The sequence below is a fragment of the Asterias amurensis genome, chromosome 15 (assembly GCF_032118995.1).
Source record: "Asterias amurensis chromosome 15, ASM3211899v1".
NCBI classification, from domain to species: Eukaryota; Metazoa; Echinodermata; class Asteroidea; order Forcipulatida; family Asteriidae; genus Asterias; species Asterias amurensis.
This window is the reverse complement of record NC_092662.1, coordinates 15,392,510-15,398,509: the sequence shown is the minus strand read 5'-3', so window position 1 is coordinate 15,398,509 and position 6,000 is coordinate 15,392,510.

The window sequence follows — 6,000 nt, the reverse complement described above, 5'->3', positions numbered from 1 at the left end:
CGTACGGAACCCTTGTAGCGCACAATTCTAAATGAAATGGTCTTGTCAAATAGTGGGATTATTTGATGAGTTGTACTTTTAAGGCCATGCACACCATGTTTAGCCTCAAGCCCCACCTCAAACATGACATGATGTAAAACTATTTAACACAAGATCCTATAAATGGGAACTAGCCTTGTCAATTAATACTGAAGTTAATGAGTGATGAGTTGTACTTTTACAAGGCCACAATGTCTGACTTCGAGCCCCACCTCAAACATGACAACGATGTAAAACTAACTAACAACATGCAAAACAAATCTATACATGGAAATTAGCTTTTCAAATAATGTAATGAGCTGTAGTTTTAAGGCCACCATCTGTGCCCGACCTCCAACATCTTATTATTATTATTATTATTGTTTTGTTTTGTTTTGGTTTACTGCGCCTTGAACACCCAGCAGGGTGGATATGTGCGCATTACAAGTTTTATTATTATTATTATTTATTAACATGACATGATGTTGATTAAAGTAAAAGTAAAAAATTCTATTTCCAGGTGACTTTAATGGCACTGCTTATAGAATTTTGCGCGTACGAAACCCTTGTAGCGCACAATTCTAAATGAAATGGTCTTGTCAAATAGTGGGATTATTTGATGAGTTGTACTTTTAAGGCCATGCACACCATGTTTAGCCTCAAGCCCCACCTCAAACATGACATGATGTAAAACTATTTAACACAAGATCCTATAAATGGGAACTAGCCTTGTCAATTAATACTGAAGTTAATGAGTGATGAGTTGTACTTTTACAAGGCCACCATGTCTGACTTCGAGCCCCACCTCAAACATGACAACGATGTAAAACTAACTAACAACATGCAAAACAAATCTATACATGGAAATTAGCTTGTCAAATAATGTAATGAGCTGTAGTTTTAAGGCCACCATCTGTGCCCGACCTCCAACATCTTATTATTATTATTATTATTATTATTATTATTGTTTTGTTTTGTTTTGGTTTACTGCGCCTTGAACACCCAGCAGGGTGGATATGTGCGCATTACAAGTCTTATTATTATTATTATTTATTAACATGACATGATGTTGATTAAAGTAACCGATGCATATAGCATGCATTTTAACTCGTGTAAGTGTGAATGCATGAGTTAGGCCTCTTGTGGACAGTATGAACGGCGTGACAAAATTCTAGATTTCCCGAAAGAGAATCGTAGACAGAATGCAGGAGACAAAATAATGTTGGCTTGTTTTATTGATTCATCATTGCATAAATGATATTGGTGGTGAAGGTGTGGTACTTTGATTGCTCTTTTGGGAAGAGGCCTACTTGGGCCCAACTTCATAGAGCTGCTAAGCACAAACATGTGCTTAGCATGAAATTTCTTCCTTTATAAAAACAGGATTACCAACAAAAGTTCTACGTGATTTTCATGATAAGCAAACAATAGCTGAACACCATCATCAAGCAATTTGCAACAAATGAAAATTTGGTTTGTAATCCTGTTTTTATCAAAGAAGAAATTTCATGATAAGCAAATTTTTGTGCTTAGCAGCTCTTTAAAATTTGGCTCTGGTTCAAAGATCGTAATACCCTTGGGTACGGCCATCTTGAATTTCTCTAATTCAAAATCAATGTATCCAAACTAAGGCTGGAAGGAGAACTAGTCTGGTTCCTTTTTGTGAAATAAGTATCAGCATTGATTACTGCTATTGGATTCAGGGGACATGCAAAGATGGTGGAATCATGGTAACCAGTAGTTGTCTTAACCAATAGAGTTATATATAAGAACACGAGGGCGAACTGGCATATACACTGGTCTTGTTTATTTATTTATTTTATTTTAATTCTTCGGACAAAAAAAAAGCAAAACAATAAAACAAGCACAGGCCGTCCTGGGGAGGGCAAAAGTCCAAAAACTGTCATCAAAAAAGATGTGCTCTCCCAGACCTAGCTCATAAAAAATACACATTATATACTATACATTAAACATTCTAAAATTGCAGTAAAAGTTTAAACAAAAGATGGCAAGTAAAAAGCAATAACACAAGGTACTTTTTCAAAATGTCCACAGTTTCACAACAAACCTACAGGGCCCGAAGACAATGACAGTAGAAAGCCTCCCCCGAAATACCATACACCGAGGAACTGCAGCCCCTGAGAAATGAGCAAAACAAGTCACAAAACATATTTCGTCTCAGTGAGATGAACGTTATTTGAGCATGCAAAAACCCATCAACCAGCCATGATATTATACCAAAACATCCCATAACTGGCCAATACGACCCTACACGCCAAAACTGAGACGAAAATTAACTCTGCGACATTGCCCCACCCATCCCCCAAAAACCACAGCACACCAGCAAGCAACATTCCAAGGGAAGCCCTCCACCATCACCATCCCCATCCCCAAACCCTGCAAGCTCAATGTAAATCCATGTCAGTTTTCAAACGATTAAACGGTTAGTTCAGGTTGTTCATGTTTTATTTCAAGGTTCTTTCATTGAGTTGATTTTATTTATTTTTGTACAAACCCTTTAGGCTCTTGACAATTACGGATGAAAACATCTGGCTTCATAGAAATTGTGTAGGATGATAATTCATAATTATTGTTTTATTCTTACGGGATGTTAGTACTGTTTTGTTGTTAAATGATTCTCTTAATCTGATGTTGTGAGTTCTGCACTTTGATAAGTGAAACCTTTTCAAAAAGCTGTTCATGTTCTGATAAAACCCATGAACAGAACTAATTGTTTTTGTTTTATTAATTGTTTTATTGCTGTTGTGAGTTCTGCACTTTGATAAGTGAAACCTTTTCAAAAAGCTTTTAATGTTCTGATAAAACTCATGAACAGCTAATTGTTTTTGTTTTATTAATAGAATGTGCATCATATGTAGTTATTAACCATGTATACACCAGTGACAATACACCCAGGTGCATCCATTATTCAGAACAATTATTATGAGTTATTTTCGAAATGTCAAAAATAAGTTGCTTATTAAAGGAAAACATCTGCGCGGTTTTTAGAAGATAAAACAGCTGGTTCATGTTGTTCAGTGAGTACTTTACTATTGTCAAGTACGATGAAACATCTGGCTTCGTAGACATTTTGTAGGATTACTTCTTTTTAAATATTCTTTATCTGACTTAACTGAGTTATCATTAAAGTGTGTTAATTTAACTTTTCATAATTGTCCAATGAACGATGTGAAAGGTAAACATTCACTGTAGAAACATACGTGGATGTCCAATTATCCAATAATGGAAGTACAAAGTAGACATTCACTGTACAAACTTATGTGAGTGTCCAATATTCATTTTCTATAAAGCAACATCGATATGCACTGCACAAACCTATGTCCATTATGCAATATCGAAAAAGGAACATCGATATTCGCTGTACAAACTTATATGTGAATGTCCAATATCCAATATCGATCTACAATGTAGACATTCACTGTACAAACCTATGTGAATGTCCAATATCCAATATTGATGTACAATATAAACATTCACTGTACAAACCTATGTGAATGTCCAATATCCAATATTGATGTGCAAGGTAGACATTCACTGTAGAAACCTATGTGAATGTTCAATATCCAACATTGATGTGCAAGGTAGACATTCACTGTAGAAAACTATGGGAATGTCCAACATCAAATATTGATGTACAAGGTAGACATTCACTATAGAAACCTATGGGAAAGTCAACCGTCCCATATCGGCAAAGCAAATCGATGTTCGATTTGCAAACATAATGTGAATGTCCAATATCCAATATCAAACTAACTTTTCTGTCATGTTCTGAAAGGTTGTGCGGGATATTCCATGGGTCTGGACTGGACTTATCGTAATCGTTATTATTCACCTATTGCTGTGACGTCACTCTACTTATGAAAGTGTAGAAAACTATTACGGATCTACACTCAACTGTAGCGAATCATAGACTTCCTGTAGAAAATAATTTGTGTTTTTATTTTCATTGTTCGCCAGTCTTCAAAAGTGTCTTAACCGAGAAGACTTCCCACATCCCCCTCCCTTCCCAGTTAAACTTCGCTACCTTGTGTCTTTACGTTTGCCCAAGGATTTTGGTTATCTAGGCCAAACGTGTTATGAGCACTTGCTACATAGTACACACTTCATGCAGAGATATCTAGAGCACGTTAAAGCACTGTGCAATTACACAACAGAATCCCAGATCAACCGGGAGAATTATGAACAACTTCCAAAAGATATAACGCAGCTTCCGTATGGATTCAAGGGAGGCAGGTGAAAGGAAATGCTTTCAGGTGTAGTAGATCCCATTCAGTTGCAGGAGTTTTGTGCACATGAGAATATACTATGCACTATCAATGCCTCAGGTTTGTACAATGCCCGTGATGGCAGAACTCCCTAATGCCAAAGTACACGGTCATTATTAAACTCCGGCACCGAGGTTTTCTTCACCGGACGGTGAAGGATTGCCCTCCCGAGAAATACCTTGACTTTCCCGCTTCCGAATCCCGACGGGACGCGGTAGGAACATAATTTATGGCGGAGTGGCAGCTAACTCACGCACCCAGGCTTTTGTAGTTTTACAGACCCGCATTTATTGAACGCCAAGGGGCAGTTGGACCAATGATTAACAATCCGTTTTATTATTACCATCTGCAAAGGTTAGTGTTTAGTTTTTTTCCCAGCAATTTTCTGGATTGTATTAGTAGAAGCAGGTGCTGTTGTGCCAAAGGAGTTGAAAAACTTAGGCGCCTAATAGACATGGCTAGTTGGGTTCTTGTTGGCCCTATATAATATAGGTCTCTTCCTCTACTGTAGTATAATACGAAAGTGTAAAGCCCGGTTCATACTTCCTGCGAATGCGAATGCGAATGCGAATGCGAATATTCACGTCACAAATTCGCAACGAACAATTCGCAGCAGTTGAACTCTGCTCTGCTCCCTTGCGAATAATCGCTGCGAAAGGAGGGTGTGACGTCCTATTTACGTCAAATTCGCTTCTCATTCGCATTCGCAGGAAGTATGAACCGGGCTTAATACGAAACTGTAAGGCCACAAGGGCTAGGTTCTTGTTGATAATGGCTACCAAATCTTGGCACAACATGAAATCATGGTTACTGGTTGGCTTGCACGAACATGACGTCATACTTCGAGCCACGTGTGTAATACTGGTCTGTTGAACGAGTTGGGTTCTTGTTGGCCCTTTATAGGACTCGTCCTCTGCCACTGTAGTATAATACGAACGTGTACGGCCGCCAGGGCTAGGTTCTTGTTTGATAATGGCTACCAACTCTGGGCACAACATAAAATCATGGTTACTGGTTGGCTTGCCCGAACATGAGACGTCACACGTGTGTAATACCGGTCTGTTTAACTTGGCGGTTTTCTGAGAAAAACTACCTTTGACCTTGCATATAGGATTACTGGTAGGCTTGTTAAAACATCTGACGTCATACTTCCAGGCACGTGTATAATACCAGTATTTCAAACCTGGCGGTCATCTTTAAACTTTGCGTGTCACAACACTGCGTATATCGCACACACGCGCACAACAGTATCGCCGTACGCATCCGTAATATACAACATTGTGAGAAACGGCTCCCTCTGAAGTGACATAGTTTTTGAGAAAGAAGTAATTTTCCTCAAATTTGATTTCGAGACCTAAGATTTAGAATTTGAGGTCTTCGAAATCAACAATCTTAAAGCACACAACTTCGTGTGACAAGGGTGTTTTTTCTTTCATTAGTATCTCGCAACTTCGACGACCAATTGAGCTCAAATTTTCACAGGTTTGTTATTTTATGCATATGTTGATATCCACCAAGTGAGAAGACTGGTCTTTGACATTTACCAATAGTGTCCAGTGTCTTTATTTAATTTTCATCTCTTTCAATAGATCCTTATGATATTGTGATAACGATTATACAACAGATGAGAAAATAGATGTATCTTCGTAAATCCAGCTCAAATAACACAATGACCACTACGGCCCGAAGCAAAGCT